Source organism: Pan paniscus, chromosome 21 (genome assembly GCF_029289425.2).
Source record: "Pan paniscus chromosome 21, NHGRI_mPanPan1-v2.0_pri, whole genome shotgun sequence".
NCBI classification, from domain to species: Eukaryota; Metazoa; Chordata; class Mammalia; order Primates; family Hominidae; genus Pan; species Pan paniscus.
Genome location: NC_073270.2, coordinates 22497200 through 22516960, shown reverse-complemented (window position 1 = coordinate 22516960; position 19761 = coordinate 22497200). Strand labels below are relative to the sequence as shown.

The window sequence follows — 19761 nt, the reverse complement described above, 5'->3', positions numbered from 1 at the left end:
TAAAGAGCCTAACAATTCAAGTTTTGTTATAAAATATCATTGCCCCTACTCATCAGCCCCCTTCACGGATCTTAGCTGACTGTTTTGGCATATGCTGACCTTTCTTGAAGAATATGTTTTTATTGCTACATCTTGACTTTTACGTCACCCCTCTGCACACACGCCACTTTCCCATAACCCTGGCTCTCCCAACATAATTATTTCAAAATTTGTAGTTAGAGATAAATCATCAGTGCTTGAATTATTATGAATATGTAAATACTCTTCAGATCTTATTATGATTTAATTTTTGTAGTTATTAATACTCCAAAGTTAATCATTGTTTTCTTTTGATTTGCTTAGATTTCTGTGTATTTATCATTCATTCAATCACAAATGCTATCAACTGTCTAAATTTCTTCTTACTGCATGAGGCTTTCTATTGATTTTAATTTCCTAAGGAGGTCTCCCCAGGAGCCTTCAGAGGGGCTCTAAATTGTCCTGATTTCTCTCTATTTCTATGTCATCCACAGAGAAAATGAAAAGAATGGCATGACCAGAAGTTGAGCAGTGTACATCCTGCACAGCCAAATGCAACAGGTCTTTTCCAGAGTCTGCTGCCACTCGGTAACCTCCTGTGTTGGATCTTCTCATTCCTATACCTCTTGTCTTCCTTTTTTGGATTTACTCTGTAATTTTGATGGAACACACACCTTGAATAGCTTTTGGTGGTGGTTCAGGTGGGAGTAGAATTCTAGTTGGAGATCATTTTTCTTCACTAGTTTGAAAGCATGCTTCACTGCCTTCTAGTTGGCATTGAGAACTTCAAAGCCTTCCTAATCCTAGGTTCTTTATAAGCCTCTCTATAGATGTAGGTATAGATATAGATATAGATATACGTATATCTATAGATATAGATAGATATATGTATACCTACAGATATAGATAGATATACGTATACCTACAGATATAGATAGACGTATACCTACAGATATAGATAGATAGACATATACCTACAGATATAGATAGATAGACGTATACCTACAGATATAGATAGATATACATATATCTACAGATATCGATAGATATACATTTTTTTTTTGACCACAGTGATGATGTGCCTTGTCATAGGCCTATTTTCACCCATTATGATAGAAACTTGGGGGACCCCTCCAATCTGAAAACTTATGTTCTAAAAAACTTGGAAAGTTTTTTGAATTTTTTCCATTTATTATTTTATTCCATAAGTTTTCTTTAATCCTATTTCTGCAACTTCTATTAATCAGATGTTGGGTCTGTTGGACTCGTTCTCTAATTTTCTTTTCTCTTCTGGTTTCCATCTATTTCTTTTTGCTCTGTTTTTTGTAAGAATACCTCAATTTTATCTGGAAACTTATTTTGAGGTTTTCTTTGCTGCTATGTTATTTTCATTTCCAAGAGTTTATTTGTATTCTCTGAACGTTTTTTATAACATCTTGTTCTCTTTTGATTATTGCAGTTTATTTTCTTATCTCCCCAAAGCAGGGGTCCCCAATCCCTGGGATGCAAACCAGGGGCCATAAGCCAGGTCCATGGTGTGTTACGAACCAGGCTACACAGCAGAAGGTGAGTGGCTGGTGAATGAGCATTACTGCCTGAGCTCCGCCTCCCATCAGATTGCTGGCAGCATTAGATTTTCATAGGAGTGTGAACCCTATTGTGAGCTGCACATGCAAGGGATCTAGGTTGTGTGCTCCTTATGAGAATCTAATGCCTGATGATCTGAGGTGGAACAGTTTCATCCCGAAACCATCCCGACCCCCAACCCCCTCAACCCCCATAGTGGAAACATTGTCTTCCATGAAACCAGTGCCTGGTGTCAGAAAGGTTGCAGGCCACTGCCATAAAGTATTAATAGTCTGTTTCTAGAGTGTCTTCTTCCTAACTATTCTATGCCTCTTCTGTCTGATTACTTTCACCTTTATTTTATTCTAAGTCAGTCTTTCTCAACTAGGTTCTTCTTTTGAACCACAGATCATAGAAAATTATTTGTGATTATTTTCTTAATTCTGCCCCCTCAAAATGGTACATAATAGGATGATTCTATGTCCATCTGGAGGCCTTAGGCTTACTTCTTTCAAGGAAATCCTGATTATTCATGGGATAGTTGTGGTATGCTGAATAATGGGCTTCCCATGCCTTAATCTCCAGGACTTGTATATAACAAAAGGAACTTCTCAGATCAAATTAAGAATCTTCAGATGAGGAGATTATCCTGCATTATCTCAGCGAGACCTAAACGTAATTACCAGAGTCCTTAAAAGAAGGAGGCAAGATCAACAGAGACAGAAGGACATGTGACAACAGAAGCAAAAATTGGAGTGAAAGGGCCATAAGCCAAGAAATCTAAGCACCTCCAGAAGCTGGAAAAGGCAAAGGAACATATTCCTTGGAGTCTCTAGCAGGAACCAGCCTGGCCAATACCTTGCCTTGACAGTGAAATTGATTTCAGACTTCTAGCCTCCAGACCTGCAAGAAAATAAATGTGTATTGTTTCAAGCCCCAAGTTGATGGTAATTCGTTATAGTAGTCATAGGAAATGAATCCCATTAGTAACTCTTAGTTTTCTGCTAGCATTTCAGAGTAAGGAACTAAATGCTAATTGGAAGATCAGAGTGCAAGAACCACACTCAGCATCTGCAGCTCCACTGTAGGAGACTCCGGATGGGCCATGTTTCTGGGAAACTGCTGATTTCAGTACCTTTAACTCTTTCTTCTTTGGCTGGACAGACTCCCGAGAGAACACTCTCCAGGTCTCCTGACTGGAAGGTGAAGACTGACTGCAGCATCCTGGGACCCAGGTCAGGAAAGCGGGCTGAGGCTCGTCAGCATCCAGCTGTCCCTCATCGCACTGCTGCAGTGCACAGCCCAGGTGTCCAGAGACCATGCCTTACCCTCTCCAGCCAGTCTTTGCTAAGAGAGGTGGGCAGTGGCCTGGCTGCCCACAGTGGGGTGAAGACATAGAGATCGGAGGGCTTGCTAAACAAATCCTCCTTATTTGAGTCTTTCTGCCTTACCCCCAACTTCAGAGGTACCTGCTGCCCCTAGTTCCCAAGGTTTGTGGAATTTGCAGCACACATCTGCTGTTTTATAATTTTCCCCCACTATGGCCTTCTGAGCTTTTTTTTCTTTCATCAGTTACCACTCATCTATCTGTATTCCAACTCCAAAACCATGTTGTTGTCATTTCTTCTCCCATTTTTTCCATTGTAGTGGGTTTTGCCTTTTTCAAAACAATCCATTGCTTGTTATTATTCCAGTGGGACTTCAGGAGGAGAAAAATGCAGACACATATGTTCAATCAGCAAACTTCACCTAGAAAAGTTTTTGGTTCACTTATCCATCTTATATCTCATTTGTTTTTTGTTTTTTGTTTTTTTTTTAATTTAGAGACAGAGTCTCACCTGTCACCTGGGCAAATACAGTGGTGTGATCACAGCCCATTGCAACCTCAAATTCCCAGGCTCAAGAGATCCTCCCACCTCAGTTTCCTAAGTAGCTGAGACTACAGGTGCACGCCACCACACCCAGCTAAGTTTTTAATTTTTTGTAGAGATGGGGTCTTGCTTTCTTGCTCAGGCTGGTTTTGAACTCATGGCCTCCAGCTATCACCCCACCTTGGCCTCTCAAAGTGCTAGGATTACAGGTGTCAGCCACCACCCCCAGCCTTATGTCTCATTTCTATCTTAATAACATCTATGTAAGATGGGTGAAGACCATATTCTCATTCCCATTTCATGAAAAGTGAGCCTCAAAGAAGTCATATGCTTTATCCAATGATAAGAAATGTTGGGCTCTGAGTCCTGGTCTGGGATTCCATGGGCCAAGAGGTGCTATCAGTCACATTCTGTCACTGTCACAGAAACCTGCAATACCCCAGAACAGATATGGGGAAGGTCAGAACATAGAGACGGAGGCAGTGAAAACAGTTGAGGATGCTAAATTGTCTCAGAAGATTCATTGAGGCCAAATTTCAGAAAGAAACAAAGAAAGAAAAGAAACAAGACACGGGGATAGGGAGGGAGGGAGGAAGGAAGAAAGGAAAAAATAAGAAAGAGAAAGGAAAGAAGGAAGGAAGGAAGAAAGGAAGGAAAAAAGGAAGGAGAAGGGAAGGGAAAGGAAGGGAAGGGAGGGAAGGAAGAGAAGGGAGGGAAGGAAGGGAGAGAAGGAGGGAGGGAGGGAGGGAAAAGGGAATAAAGGGGGGAAAAGGAAGGAAGAAAAGAAAAGAAGGAAGCAAGCAAAGAAGGAAGGAAGGAAGGAAAGAGAGAGAGAGAGTCTGGCACAAATGAGAATTCCCCATGAGAAAGCAATCCTAGGAATGTTAATAAATTTTTGAATGAAAGTCAAAGCTTGGACTTTTATTGCATGTAAAATTATCCAGTCACTCAAAAATATCTATTGAACAATTTGCCAGTTATTGAGCTATTATCTCTAAGCTCCAAACTTATCCTTTTCTACCCAGCTTTGTAATGCCAGGGCTAGAACTCTGCATCCACCATTCTGCCCAGCCAGCTGCTCCTTGGGATCCACCAAGAGTGGGTAGTAAAAGGAGACCGTGAGGCTGGGGAAGGGAAAGTGGCCCTCTTCTTCCTGTTCCTGAGTACTTCCTGCTCCTGAATATTTCCTGTTCCTGAGCACTTCCTGTTTCTGATTAGCTCCTATTCCTGAATACTTCCTCTTATTGTCTGCATCACTTCCTCAATGATAACCCAGGCACTGGAAGTTCTTTCCTGTAGCAGTGACTCCATCCAGTTTGCAGTTTTTACAGTATACACAGACCCAGTTTCAATGCGTCCTCACTCAGACATCTTAGTCCCAGCTCCATGGGGCCCCTCCTCTGAGCTTCTATATTTTAATAGTTTTCTGTTCTTCCTTCTATTCCCTCACCCCTAGGGGAAGTAGCTATTTCCTGCAGTTGCCACCACCATGATTTCTTAGAGTTCTCTTTTTGCCTTTCTGCGAAAGAACCCAGTTAACAATTTTTATATAAAATTATGCCTGTTAAAAGGTATGGTTTTATCTCCTGACTGATGAAAGCACTCACTATGAACCACCACTAAAGCTCTATATTAGGTACAAATCTGGGAGGAAAGAGTCCCCCCTACATAAATGCTGACACATTGCCAAAGGATGAGAAGGTGGCTTTCCTAGATGAATCAGGCTTTGTATGTATGCTGCATTGACCAAATGTTTGGACCAGTGCAGTTTGTGGTTCCCATGGACAGTGTCCCTTAACTCCAAGAAAATGACTTCAGATATCAAGTCCCCCAGGGCTGTCTCTGATGTGCCAGGAGACAGCATGAATCTTGGACAATGGTGCTATCAATTTTCTGTAAGTCAGCCAGGATGATGGCTTTGCTCAGTAAACAGATTTCTATTTGAGCACTTTCAAAAGCCAGATTCATTCTTTCAGGCATGGTCGGTATATGTTTCTGTGCTAGGCAGGTTATTTTATAGCTGCAGAACCAACAGAACGTTTCAGATCTCATCAGAGTTCCCTGGACGACTGTAAAATGTCTTCTTTAAATGTCCTCAGGATCCACATGTGAGACTGAACCAGTTTTTCAGGTTGGGAAAGCCGGTGCTGGAAAGGAAGAGGTAGTTTCCGGCAGCCACAGTTACTCAGAGCTCAGCTCTGGCCTCTGAAAGCTATCTCCTTTTCTTCCTGGGTCAGACATATGTGTCATTTTGTTAAGACACATTAACCCCCATGGCTGGTTTTGTCTGTGTCTCCTTCCCACCCTGTCTCCACTAGAATGAGCTTCTTGAAAACAAGGCTAGGGTCTTGTTTATGTATCGGAAGTGCAGCCTGGTACCTACAGCCTAGCTGATACTCTTGTTTTTCTAGAGCTGGAACAAGCTGAATTGAGCATGATAATTCCTAGTGGAAGTTTTAAGCACTATGTAGGAACATGACTCCATGCTCTGATAACCACACTCTATAAATTTTTATGGGTACATACATAGTAGGTGTATGTATTTATGGGGTACATGAGATATTTTTACATAGGTATACAATGTGTAATAATCACATCAGGGTGAATGGGGTACCCATCACCTCAAGCATTTATCTTTTCTTCATGTTATAAACATTCCAGTTATAATCTTTTAGTTATTTTTAAATGTATAATCAAATTATTATTGACTAGTTACCTTGTTGTGCTACCAAATATGAGATCTTATTCATTCTATCAATTATTCAATTGACAGAACATCCTTCATTCAATTATATTTTGGTACCCATTAACCATCCCCACTTCCCTTCCCCACTACCCTACCCCCACTATCACTACTCTTCCCAGCCTCTGGCAACCATCCTTCTACTCTCTATCTCCATGAGTTCAATTGATTTAATTTTTAGCTCCTACAAATAAGTGAGAACATGTGAAGTTTGTCTTTCTGTGCCTGGCTTGTTTCACTTAATGCAACCACCTCCAGTTCAATCCATGTTGTTGCAAATGATAGAATCTCATATTTTTATGGCTGCATAGTATTCTATTGTGTATATGTACCACATCTTCTTTATCCATTCATCTGTTTATGGACACTTGGGTTGTTTCCAAATCTTGGCTCTTGTGAATAGTGCTGCAATAAACATGGGAATGCAGATATCTCTTCAATACACTGATTTCCTTTTTTTCAGGTATATACCTAGCAGTGGGATTGCTGGATCATATGGTAGTTCTATTTTCAGTTTTTTGAGGAACCTCCAAACTGTTCTCCCTAGTGGCTGTACTAATTTACATTCCCACCAACAGTGTACAAGGGTTCCCTTTTCTCCACATCTTTGCCAGCATTCGTTACTGCCTGTCATTTGGATATAAGCCATTTTAACTGAGGTGAGAGGATATCTCATTGTAGTTTTGATTTGCATTTCTCTGATGATCAATGATGCTGAGCACGTTTTCGTATACCTGTTTGCCATTTGTATATTTTCTTTTGAGAAACATCTATTCAGATCTTTTGCCCATTTTTAATTGAATCACTGGATTTTTTTCCTTTTGAGTTGTTTGAACTCCTTATATATTCTGGTTATTAATCCCTTGTCAGATGGATATTTTGCAAATATTTTCTCCCATTCTGTGGGTTGTCTCTTCACTTTGTTGACTGTTTCCTTTGCTGTGCAGAAACTGTTTTTTTTTTTTTTTTAGAGAGAATCCCACTCTGTTGCCCAGGCTGGTGTGCAGTGGAGCAATCTTGGCTCACTGAAACCTCTGTGTCCCCAGGTTCAAATGATTCTCCTGCCTCAGCCTCCTGAGTAGCTGGGATTATAGGCATGCACCACCACACCCAGCTTATTTTTGTGTTTTTAGTAGAGATGGAGTTTCGCCATGTTGATCAGGCTGGTCTCGAACTCCTGACCTCAGGCGATCCACCTGCCTTGGCCTCCCAAAGTGCTGGAATTACAAGCGTGAGCCACCACGCTAGGCCAGAAGCTTTTTAACTTGATATAACCCCATTTTTCCATTTTTGCTTTAGTTGCATGTACTTTTAGAGTATTACTCAGGAAATTTTTGCCCAGACCAATGTCCTGGGGAACTTCCCCAATGTTTTTTTGTTTTTGTTTTTGTTTTTAGTAGTTTTGTAGATTGAGGTTTTACATTTGTCTTTAATCCATTTTGGTTTGATTTTTGTGGGTAGAAAGTGACAGGGGTCTAGTCTCATTCTTCTGCACATGGATAGCCAGTTTTCCCAGCACCATTTATTGAAGAGACTTCTTTACCCAGTGTATGTTCTTGGCACCTTTGTCGAAAATGAGTTCACTGACCATGTCTGGATTTATTTCTGGGTTCTCTATTCTGTTCCATTAGTCTATGTGTCTGTTTTTATACCAGTACCATGCTGTTTTGGTTACTATAGCCCTGTAGTACAATTTCAAGTCAGGTAATGTGATTCCTCCAGGATTGTTTTTTTGCTCAGGACAACTTTGGCTATTTTGGTCTTTTGTGGTTCCACATATATTTTAGGATTATTTTTTTCTGCTTCTCTAAAGAATGTCATTGGTGTTTTGATAGGGATTTCACTGAATGTATACATTGCTTTGGATAGTGTAGGCTACAACCTGTAATTGGTTTTGCCCTTTCCACTTCTGCCTTCCCTCCTTTTAACCAAAAGAGGGAGAGAGAATGGGCTGGACATTCTTTCCCATCCATGTCCTCAATGAAATGAAAAAGCCTACAGAAAGAGCTGAGGATAGGAGTACAAGGGCTGCCAGTGATTCCAGAAATAGATAGAGGCAGCCCAAGAAGAAAGACACCTTCAGGCAAGAACACACTTCTCTATCCGCTTCTCTCTCTGTTTAAAATTGAGCCCTTCTGACTTTCCTAATAATAAAAATGCAAAATTTTAAAGATCATAAATCATCTTTTTCATCTATGAGATTTGATAGTTACTTATTAGCATTATTAACAGTAATAGGTATTAATAGTATTATTAACAGCCAATATATATTGAGATTGACTTTTAAAATTCACCTATAACATTTACAAAGATAAAAAAAATGGGGGGCACTAAACATATTTTAGAATGGGTTAAAAAATTAGAAACCTGGCAATACCAAGCACTGGCAAGGACGCAGAGCAACTGGAACTCTCAGAAATTGCTGGTGGAAACGCAGACTGGCTTGGCTGCTCTGGAAGAGGCTTGACGGCTTTTAAAAAGTGAAACATACACTTACTGTGTGACTCAGCAATCCCACTCCGAGGCACCTACCCAAGAGAAATGAAAACTTACGTTCATGCAAGAAAACCCTATACATAAATGTTTATGCAGCTCTATTCTTAATCAACAAAAACTGGACACAACCCATTTGTCTTAATGGGTAAATGGATAAGCAAACTGTGGTTCATCCACATGATGGAATATCTACCACTCAGCAATAAAAAGGAACGAATTATTGATGCATGCAACAGCTGAATCTCAAAGGCATTATGCTAAATGAAAGTAGAAGCCAGACTCAAAAGGCTGCATATTGTGCAATCTCATTCTTGTAACATTCTAGAAGAGGTAAAACTATAAAGACAGAGATAAGGCCAGCAGCTGTCAGGGATGAAGGATGTGTTTGACCACAAACAGGAAGCACAAAGTAGCTTCTGGGCATGAAACTGTATCTTTTGTCCCCAGTTTTACTGAGGTATAGCTGACAATTAAAAATTGTATACATTTAAGGTGTGTAACTTGATGATTTGGAGTTGTTCTGTATCTCAATTACAGTGGTGGCTTCACAAACCTATACCTATATTAAAATTCCTACAACTACACAAAAAACGCCAACTTTATTTTATATAAATTTTAAAACTAATAATAATAAGAGATATTAAATATTAATAAATATATAAACAAAGATGGGAGGGCTTCTGGAGAAATGGCTGATGCCAGGCCTGAGGCAAGGAAAATGCAAGATGAGCCTGGAGCATCTCGTGCCAGAGAGCAGAGAGGGGCTCAGAGGACACAGGTCCAGCTTGAAGAGGCTGCCACTTGCCAAATTTGGGATGATCTGGCTGTCAAAATGGATAGTTACAGAAATACACTGGATAGAGAAAGAAGCCATGAGTACAATCTGATACTAAAAAAGTTGAGGGATAGGATAAGAAGCTTTTCTTTATAGAAGAGTGATAACTTTTTTTAAAAGTAGAAAGAATGGGAAATGAAAGAGCACTTTATAGCCAGCAAAGCAGCAACTGATCCAGGCAAGAATGATCAATAGATCCTAAAATCACTGGGTAAGAGATTGTTGGGAAGCACGATATTCTGTCTCAAAGTATCACCCAGTAGGTCACTTAATAATCACAAAAGATCAGGGTACATTTCCAATGGAGAAATATAGCAGACACTCACTTAACTGAGTGATCAAAGTTAATGTCACAAATTGTGGACAAATTGGCATCTTGTTGTTCCTCCTGATATGACGCCCTGAGAAGGAAGCAACAGCATCTATATAATATACCTGCCAACAATATTTATGCTAAATCTAATCCTGAGGCTCAATCAGATAAATCCAGGTCTAAGTACACTCTGTAAAACTCTTCAAAATGCCAATGTCATGAGAGACCACAAAAAGACTGGAGATCTGTTCTGGATTCAAGAGACATGACTGCAAAACTCAATATGTGACCCTTGATTCCATTCGGGATCAAGACAAAAATCTGTTAAGTACAGACAGTCCCCAACTTACAATTGTTCAACTTACAATTCTTCAGTTTTACAATGGTGCAAAAGTGATAGACATTCAGTGGAAACCGTATTGTGAGAACCCATACAACCATTCTGTTTTTCACTTTCAGTACAGTATTCCATACATTACATGTGATATCTAACACTTTATTATAAAACAGCCTTTGTGTTGGATAGTTTTTTCCAACCGTAGGCTAATGTAAGTGTTCTGAGCACATTTAATGTAGGCAAAGTTGTTATAATATTCAGCAGATTTAGTGTATTAAATGCATTTTTACTTACATTTTTTCAACTTATGATGGGTTTATGGGATGTAATCTCATTTTAAGTCAAGAAGTGTCTTTATTCAATGACTTGATATAGATTCTGTATTAGAAAACTGTATTTTAGCAATGTATTTTAGCAATTCCCAAGTGTACCAATTATATTATGCTTAGGTAAGGTTGTGTCTTTGTTCTTAAGAGACACACACTGAAGTATTTAGGCATCAAGTGTTATGATGTCTATAGATAATTCCAAAGTTTGATAAAAACTAATAGAGAGCAGATGTGGCAAAAGGTTAACACCGGGTGGATCTACATTTGGTGAAGCACTTACAAGCGCACATTGCACTTGTTCGTACAATTTTTTTCAAAGGCTGTTTTTTTTTTTTCCTAAGGAAAAATAAAGGAGAGAAAAAACTGATGAGGAAGCCTAGTATTGACAAGGTCGTGGGGCACTGGAAATTCTCCTGCGCAGCTGTTGGGAGTGTGAGCTGGCACATGCTGCCTGGAGGGAAGTCGGGCACATAGTAAAGCATAAATCGAGCATACACTTTGACCCACAAACTCCACAGCCCACCACTTTCAGGTTAACTTAGAGAGAACTCACTAACGTGCAAAGATGTATATGCCCTGAAGTTTCACTGCAATCTTATTTTTTATACCAGAAAAGTAGGAAATAGCTTAATGTCCATCACTGGAAAACTAGTAAGTAAATTATGTTCATTTCTAGCCTACTAGTCAAGATCCTGGGCTCTGAGGTCAGATACCCTGGCAGTGCTGATCAATTTTCTTGTGCCACAGCCTGTTCATCTGCTTAATGGGCATAATACAAACTCCCGTTTGATAGAGTCGTTATGAGATTATGCAAGATCATGTATGTGCCTGGCATATAGCAGGTATGAAATCAGTATTATATACCATTAGCTTTATGTAATTGATAAAAAACGATGAGGCCAACCTTTATTTATGGACCTGGAAAGACGCTTCTGTCATAGTGTTGAATGAAAAAGCAGGTTATGGGATAGAGGAGTACAAGGTCTGATTGCACTTGTGTAAAAGTACATTTTTATTTCCGTTTGAATATATTCGTAGCAAGATGTCTGGAAGATTGGCCACCTAAGCGTTAATCATGGGTCCCTAAGGTGAGGACGCTTCCAGTCTTTTATTTCCTTCTTTGTACATTTCTATATCGTTCGTTTTTTCTTTTTTTCTTACAACACATGTAACAGTTTTACAATCAGATTCTATTTAATTGTAAAAATATTAATAAATCAGATCCATGGATCTTGCCTGCTCAGACCTGACTTTGTCTGAGGGGTTGACCAGATGCCCTGCTGATTGAGACCCCCCCCAGAGGCTACTTGCCTACCTTTGGTACAAGTCACTGTCCCTTCTCTCAGCCTGAGTGTTCTCTCTGCCAGGCACGCCGGAGGCATTTACGTGTTCAGCTCTTTGTTCTCTCCATGGGATTATGTTTTCCCCACATTTCTACCTCATTTTCACACAGCCTGCAGTGTGTGTGTGAAGCATGTGTTTGGCTCAAGGGATGACAACACACCTGCAGAGGATTCACTGAAGCCTACCTTGGGGGGCACTCAGCTCTTTTCTGGGTGTTTTCTAAGGGCATCCACACTGTCCGGCAGAAATCCAGTTTGCAGCACCATTTCCTCCCCAAGCCTGGTTTTCTGCAGCCTGGACCCTCACCAAGGTGCCAGGATTGAGCTGACCACGAGATGGCAGTCTTTCCTTGCATCAGGCTGGCCGAAGCCTGCATCCCCAGACCTGTGTGCTTCTGAATCCAGCTTCTGTGCTGCCCGAAGCAATTTCAGCAAAGAGATTATTGACTAAAGAGACCTTCACTAAAGAAGAGAACAGTAGGATTAAATATTCAGAAACAGAAGAACTCGAAGAAGAAAATACAATTTCCCAACGTCACATGCTCACCCATCCTTCTCCTCTTCAACAAAAGTCACAACAGTTGTGTGTCCATTTGCAGTCTGGGGTAGAATTAGAATTGCCAAGCATCCCAGTGAGGTCTGAATCCACATTCCTTTATTTCTTTGTGCCACTCAAAGCCAGATATTGATGTCTGAAAACAAGATACATAAGCTTCATTATTTAAGTGTCTCTTCCTTAAACAAGACCGCTTTAATACTTAACAAGGTAGGGAAGCTACATAATTTAAAATCTATGCGACAAGAAATAAGAAATTATTTGTAGCGGGCTCCACTTTTACACCCACCAACAAAGAAAGACATTCACAATTTTTTGCCTTCCCAGGGCCCCAAAATACAACACAGGCCTGTTCTCCTGCTCCGGGCAGAAGCCGCAGCTGAAACTGTTCTTTATCAGCTTTTCTTTCTCAATATTTACCAACCAATAAATCTTTTTTCCCCTAAGACAACTGACATTCGAATCCTGTTCATGTGAAGGCTTGTTATCCAAATAATATTAAATAAACTGCTTCATTTTCTACTGAAAAAGTATTAAGATGGATTTTTTTTTCTTTGCTGGTCAATATTGCAGAAGAGAGGGGCTGCTCTCATCCATGGGAAGGGCAGCTGCCTGCCTGCAATGAGCACATCTCAATATCCGAGCCTCCTGCAGAGGTGCCTCCTCTCTGTCCTGTCCTGGAGCCATGAAAGCTCATCTTCAGGCTCCCACAGTCCCTGCTCTGTGGCACCAGCAGGGTCGAGCCTGTCTGTACCATTGTCATGGTCATAACTGAGGACCCCATAGAATGTTGCCGGAGCTGCAGGAGTATTTTGCCCATTTTCCAAAGTGGAATAAGTCAGTCTTTTGAGAAAAATTACAATTCTGTTGTTCCACAAGCCAATTCCAGCTTCCTTTTTTTTTTTAGACAAGGTCTCACTCCATCGCCCAGACTGGAGTGCAGTTGCGTGATCATGTCTCACTATAGTCCCATGTGATCTTCCCACCTCAGCCTCTCAGGTAGCTTGGGATTACAGGTGCACGTCTCCACACCCAGCTAATTTTTTATATTTTTTGTAGAGATGGAGTTTCACCATGTTGCCCAGGCTGGTCTTGAACTCCCGGGCTCAAGCAATCCTCCTGCCTCAACCTCTCGAAGTGCTGGGATTCCAAGCATGAGCCAGGGCGCCCAGCTCAGCTCCCGCTCTTTCCTCTGTCAGAGGAGTGTGTAGTGCCAATGGTCACAGAGCTGGCCAGAGGGGTCAGGAGGGAGGACATCTGGGCTAGCTCTTCTGCTAACTTCCTGGGAGGATCAGCAATGAGACTTGCGTCTCTGGGCCTCAGTTTCTCCATTCATACAAGGAAATGTTGGACCTGACTTTCTTTTAAACCTTCCCATGTTGCTACTTATCAAGGATCTGAAATAAAGGAGGAGGCTTTGGAGCTGGCTTGATCTTAGTGGAAATTAAACATCTGAGTCCCTAAAGAAACTTCTAGGGAAGAAAAATAAGCTTTTGAAGATTAATAGTAGCAGATAATATTTACTTGGAGATGTCTCTGTCCTAGGTACCATTCTAAAGGTTTGGTCATATCATTTAATTTAACTCCCATAACACCCCCATATTTTTGTACCCACTTGACACTCAAGGGAGCTGAAGCACTGAGGGGTGCCTGACTTCCCCAGGGATCACATCGCTTGGAAAGATCGGAAAAATGGGAAGCCAGGTGGCTTGGCTCCAGGGTTCATTCTCTTAACTTCCTAACCCCACAGCTGGCAGCAAGCCCAGGAAACCTCTGAGGGCTGCCGCAGCCAGGGTGGGTTGTGGGGTGGAGCTGGAGCTAGAGGCTCTGGCAGTTGGAGTCATGGGCCCTGGCCTTGAGCACTGCTCTGTGAGTGCTCTTGTCTCTTTCTCTCGTCTTTATTTGGCCTTTACTCAGATAGACGTTGCCGGAGTGATGGTCATGCTCATCAGTATACCCAGATTTCTGACATGATTTTATTACTACATAAATAAGACGTGAGTAATGTTTCCTCATTAAAAAAAAAAACTCCAAGAATTACAAGTAAGACTAAAAATCCCCTTTGAGCACCACCGCTCTCGGTTTCCTCCTCTCCTACTACAGGAGATATTGTCATCGTTTTGGATGTTGCACTACAAATTATTTTCTATGAGGTATGTACCCTTAGAAAACCTGTGGTCACGCTTTATAGTTTATGAGGTTCTGTTTCCTTCAGCAATGCTATCGTGCTGCGTGTATTATTTGGAAATCGCTTTCCTCGGTCAACAGTGCATCTTGAGACCCTTCCATGTTCCCACTTACAGATATGTCTTGTGAGCATCCCATTGTATGAATGAATCTGAGTTTATCTGTCCATCCCCGTTTTGATGGCCATTTAGGGCATTTCTAAATTCGTATTTTTCCAGAAATTGCCATAATGTATTTCCTTTCACATACTGCCTCATGCATGTGTACAAATATTCCTTTGGTCTAAATGATGAAAGTGAAATTGCTGGGTATCATCATATTTTATTAAACTGACATAAATATCATATGAGATTTTTATAAAGGCTCCCCCCAAAAATGTTGGGATTTGAAACTCTATAATAACCTCAAATTGCTATAAGTGGTAACAAAACATCAGTAAGATTTGAGGGCCATGAGATGCAATAATGGTGAGAGAGGAGTGGGTGATGCTTGTGAATTGTAAGGCTATGCTTTTCCCTTCCACTCAAGAAAGCACAGCAGAATGAAAGAGGGGTGAAAATGACGTGAATCATGAAAACTCTTAAATGCATTAGAATTGGAATTTTTTAAGTAACATACTTGCAAACATGGCTGAGATCTGCTGTGATTTACCTGCAGGATCCGTCCTTCTGCACAACCCATGCTGTCAACCAGGAGCTATTCTGTCCCCACCGACTCAACGAGGCAGCAACCAGTTCTGTACATGAAGATTCCAAGGGATCCCAAATGGCACGTGTTAGAACAGACACTATCCAAGAAGGAAAGGACATATCTGTCAGCCATGCTACAAGTGTCATGCCACCATGGAAGTTGATTGCTAGATACTGGGCTGGCATACACCACACACACACACACACACACACACACACACACACACATGCTGAAGCATCCTCAGAATTCCTGCAACTCCCAGGTTCAAACGTCCAAGAAGAATACCGTGGGGTGAGGACTGTGTGCTTGGCCAGGCTCTTTGGAGCCTACTTGGTGTCTCTGAAGGACTGGAAATAGAATTTGCTTTTAGTTAAAGGAGCCCTAATACCAGTCTCTGCCAGAATGCCAGAAGTTACAAATCCTCATGCCCTGTCCACCCTCTCTCCAGTGGAGACTCTTTGTGTGTGTGTGTGTGTGTGTGTTTTCCTGTTCAGTGTTTTTTCTTTTTCTTTTTTTTATTATCCTTTAAGTTTTAGGGTATGTGTGCACAACGTGCAGGTTAGTTACATATGTATACATGTGCCATGTTGGTGTGCTGCACCCATTAACTCGTCATTTAACATTAGGTATATCTCCTAATGCTATCCCTCCCCCCTCCCCCTACCCCACAACAGGCCCCAGTGTGTGATATTCCCCTTCCTGTGTCCATGTGTTCTCACTGTTCAATTCCCACCTATGAGTGAGAACATGCGGTGTCCGGTTTTTTGTCCTTGCGATAGTTTGCTGAGAATGATGGTTTCCAGCTTCATCCATGTCCCTACAAAGGACATGAACTCATCGTTTTTTATGGCTGCATAGTATTCCATGGTGTATATGTGCCACATTTTCTTAATCTGATCTTAAGATCAACCTCAGGCTAAAAAACAAAGAGTGAACAAAGTCAGTCTGTATGGAACCCTAACATTCTCTGTCTTGGCGCTTCCCCTGCTGAAGACAGCCCACTTCTCTTACTTCTTACACCTGGGTCCCACATATTTTATGGCTTTTTCCTTTGCACCTTTCCCATTCCAACTCTGCCTTCCTGAAAATAGCTTGTTTGCTCTCTAGACCTGTGCTAGTCAGTGAGTGGTCCTGGGCACCTGAGCTTGTGCACTGAAGATTTGTGCTGATCTGCAGTGAGATGGGTGGAGATTTGGAGGGCAACCACTTAGAGACTTTGATACCAATTAAGCAGGGTAACTTTAGGTCTGTTAAATCTAATAATAATTTTAGGCTTGAATTTTAGTGTATATTTTTATTTCATTTTCTTAGTAATTCATTGTCATTGCATTGTATGTTTATTTTTGTTGTTTTAGAGACAGAGTCACTCTGTAGCCCATGCTGAAGTGCAGGGTTGCCATCACAGCTCACTGCAGCCTCAAACTCCTGGGCTCAAGTGATCCTCCCTCCTTGGCCTCCAAAGCACTGGGATTACAGGAGTAAGCCACCACACCCAGCCTGTTATGGTATTTTATGAAAATGCTCACCTATGGTGGATTGAAAATGCACTTAAACATCTATTTTTAAGTCAAGATGTCCTCTCTCTGTCTCTTAACTTTCCATGACTTGACTAGCAGGCACATTCAAGGTACTTCATGCATCATGAAGCAGATGGAACAGGCGGCTCTCCATTCTAGAGATCCCTGGCTGTAAGGGTCTGTCCCTTTGCTAGTGTGGGAGGTCAGCCTGCCTTGCAGAATGAACCATACGGATTCAAAGACTAATCCCAAATATGCCAGGATTGTCACTTTCATTTCATTAGACTTTCTAAGCCCAGTGTAAGTGTTGTTTATGCTGAATGGCTGTGTTCCCTACACCTGGTAGAAAAGAAGCCAAGTTCATGAAAAGGCAGGACAGCAGGTGGTTTGTATGATCGTGTGTTTAGATAAAGCCACCTGCTTGTAAAGAGGCACCTTGGATCTTTTGGGCTTTTCCTCTCCAGTGTTCCAGGAGGAGTGCAATTTTTTTAAAGTCCACATGTGAAGACTTTGCCTTTTGAATAAGACCTCCAAGAGTAAACAAGATTTTGCAAGGTTTGTCTCAGCCCTTAAGGGCAAACGTGACCAAACATTTGCTTGAACTGATGCTCCAGTTGTCTGTTGCTGGGTACCAAACCTCCACAAAACTTGGTGGCTTAAGCCCACAGCAAGTGTGTTTGGTTCCTGAAGATGCCATTTGCATAAGGCTCTGTAGGAAGAGTGCATCTCTGCTCTACTAGGCATCAGCTGGGCAGCCCAAAGGCTGGAATGGAGTCATCAGAAAGCCCCTCACTCATGGCTGGTGCCGGCCCTGGGGAGATGCAAACAGCTGGAGCTGGACAAGCAGGGGGTCCTCCCTGACCCCAGCATCTCTCTCTGTCCTTGTGTGGTCTCTCCACATGGTCTCTCCAGCCCAGCAGCTTCAGGGCAGTTGGACTTCCCATGTGTGCCAGGCTCCCAAGGCACTTGACCCAAAGAGAGAGCCATGAGGAAACCCTACCACCTTCCATGACATAGCCTCAAGGTCACACATTCTATTCACCAAGGTAGTCAACAAAGCCATACCCTTGCAACAAAGTGCAAGGGGAGGGAAACAGACACTACCTCTTGGTGCAGATGAGGCAAGGTTCTGGAAGAGCATGTGGAACAAAAATACTGACGCAACTGCCTTTGAAAAATACAGTCTATCACCACAGATACACAGCTACAGAAGAAAAACATGCAAGGAGTTCACTGACAGTGTCGAGCAAGGCTAGGTGTGAAGGTGCTCGAGGGGCGGTCAGCTCTGCTTCTCCAGCTTTGATGCCTGCGGTGGCCCAGATGTAGCTGAGAATCCCCCAACCCACTGTGGTCATGGCAGGCACTTGAAGCCACCTCTTCAAAGAAGAATGAATTGATGGGACCCTTTGCTCTTTCCCACACATTCCACATGCATGTCTGGAGTCAGAGTCATTGTCTGTGGCTCTGACACCAAGCCCAGCTAAATGAGTGGTCTGCCCTGATCTGGCGGGGCCATCCAAATCAAGAGCCCCTGCCTCCATGCAGCCCTCCTTGATCCTTCTCCTCTGGCAGGATGCAACATTCCATCTTTTGTGCCACAGCTGGACCCTCCCATAAGCTCTCTACCCGAGTGTGTTAGCATGTCAGTGCCCTGAGTCATTGGCTTGTGTTCCCCGAATAGCCCATAAGTCCCTCAAGGCCTGAGGCCACATCAGCTGTTTGTCATATGCCTCACTGTGCCTGGCGCAGTGACTAGCACACACAGGCCAAGGACTTTTGACTGCTGTATAACAAGAAAAGAACAGGCAAAATCCCAGAGATTTCAAGCTGTTTGTTTTGTTTTCATAAAGAGAAGTTGAAATTTTATTTGGTTTATATTTGTTTCATTGGGAAACCCACTCATATACACACACTTATATGTATCCTTGATGTGGTGAACATGCATTTGTATGTGAGTGTGTATGTCTGTGTGTAAATGTGTGTATGTATATGTGCATATTTTGGGTAAGAATAAGTCTGTGACTGTGTGTATAAGTGTACAAAAAGTGTGTAAGTCTGTATATAAATGTGTTTGTGTGGGTGTGGAAATATTTTTGTGCCTGAGTGTGCATGTGTTTGTGTGTGTCTGCATTGGTTGTTCATGTGTGTTTGTGTGTAAATGTATGTCTGTATGTCTGTGTGCATATGTATTTATGTTTTTGTCTATGAGTACATATATGAATGCATGAATATATGTATGCTTGCATGTGTGTCTACACATGTGCATGTGTATTTTTGTGTGTGTGTGTGTGTGTGTCTGAGAGCATGCACAAAATCACCCATCCAAGAGGCTGGCAGTGGGTCTCTAGGCCTGGGCCAGGAGGCATCCTGCCTTCATTGGTAATTCCTCCAGCGTCCCAGGAAAGCCATCTTCACTTCCTCTCCGGGACGAGGAGCTAAGCAGAGGTCAAGTGACTTGCCCCAGACCCCACAGCAAGTCGGTGGCGGCTCTGCGAGGGTCTGATTGCCAGGCTCACGCCCCTCTGCAGGCCGAGCTGCCTCGCTGTGGCATGTTGGCACCCGGCCCAGGCCGCGCCGCCCGGCTCTGAGAGCTCCCATTGTGGCCGAGAAGTGGCCGAGTGCCATGGCCCGGCATCCGCAGGTGACGGCAGAGGGAGGAGTGACTCCCGAGGCGACAGGAAAAGGGCACCCCTCATTTTGTGTGGCTAAAGGGTTGGAAATAACAGACGTGTAAAAAGGGGAGGGGGAGAGAGGAAACCAAAGCTAATGAGGAATAATGAAGACGTGGAGAGGGACACACACGGAGAACGGTGGGAGCCGTGGGCAACGCGAGAACCCCGCACTCACACAGCAACAGGAAGCAGAGCCAGCCGGAGGCCGCCGGCTCAGGAAACGTTTTGTTTCCTCCTTTAATTGGTGACCCCGCTCAGAGTTGCTGGAAATGGGCACAGCCCGAGAGA

General features: G+C 42.4%; 2 long non-coding RNA genes across 4 annotated transcripts in view; one reads left to right on the top strand and one right to left on the bottom strand.

Moving 5' to 3' along the window:
- LOC130541040 (uncharacterized) overlaps positions 1 to 17124 on the top strand; it is a 92525-nt gene extending 75401 nt beyond the window's left edge. Inside the window, exons 2-5 of the long non-coding RNA XR_008955081.1 lie at positions 513 to 606; positions 1501 to 1584; positions 15252 to 15575; positions 16640 to 17124. This is a non-coding gene — a long non-coding RNA (uncharacterized LOC130541040). The remainder of the gene's footprint in view (positions 1 to 512; positions 607 to 1500; positions 1585 to 15251; positions 15576 to 16639) is intronic.
- Positions 10041 to 19761, bottom strand: part of LOC106634162 (uncharacterized) — a 47762-nt gene continuing 38041 nt past the window's right edge. Inside the window, exons 3-5 of one of the 3 annotated variants that reach the window (XR_001337530.3) lie at positions 16018 to 16200; positions 15246 to 15381; positions 10041 to 12543 (exon numbers count right to left, since the gene is read on the bottom strand). This is a non-coding gene — a long non-coding RNA (uncharacterized LOC106634162). The remainder of the gene's footprint in view (positions 12544 to 15245; positions 15382 to 16017; positions 16201 to 19761) is intronic. The other 2 variants (XR_004668137.2, XR_004668136.2) reach the window with 2 other exon arrangements.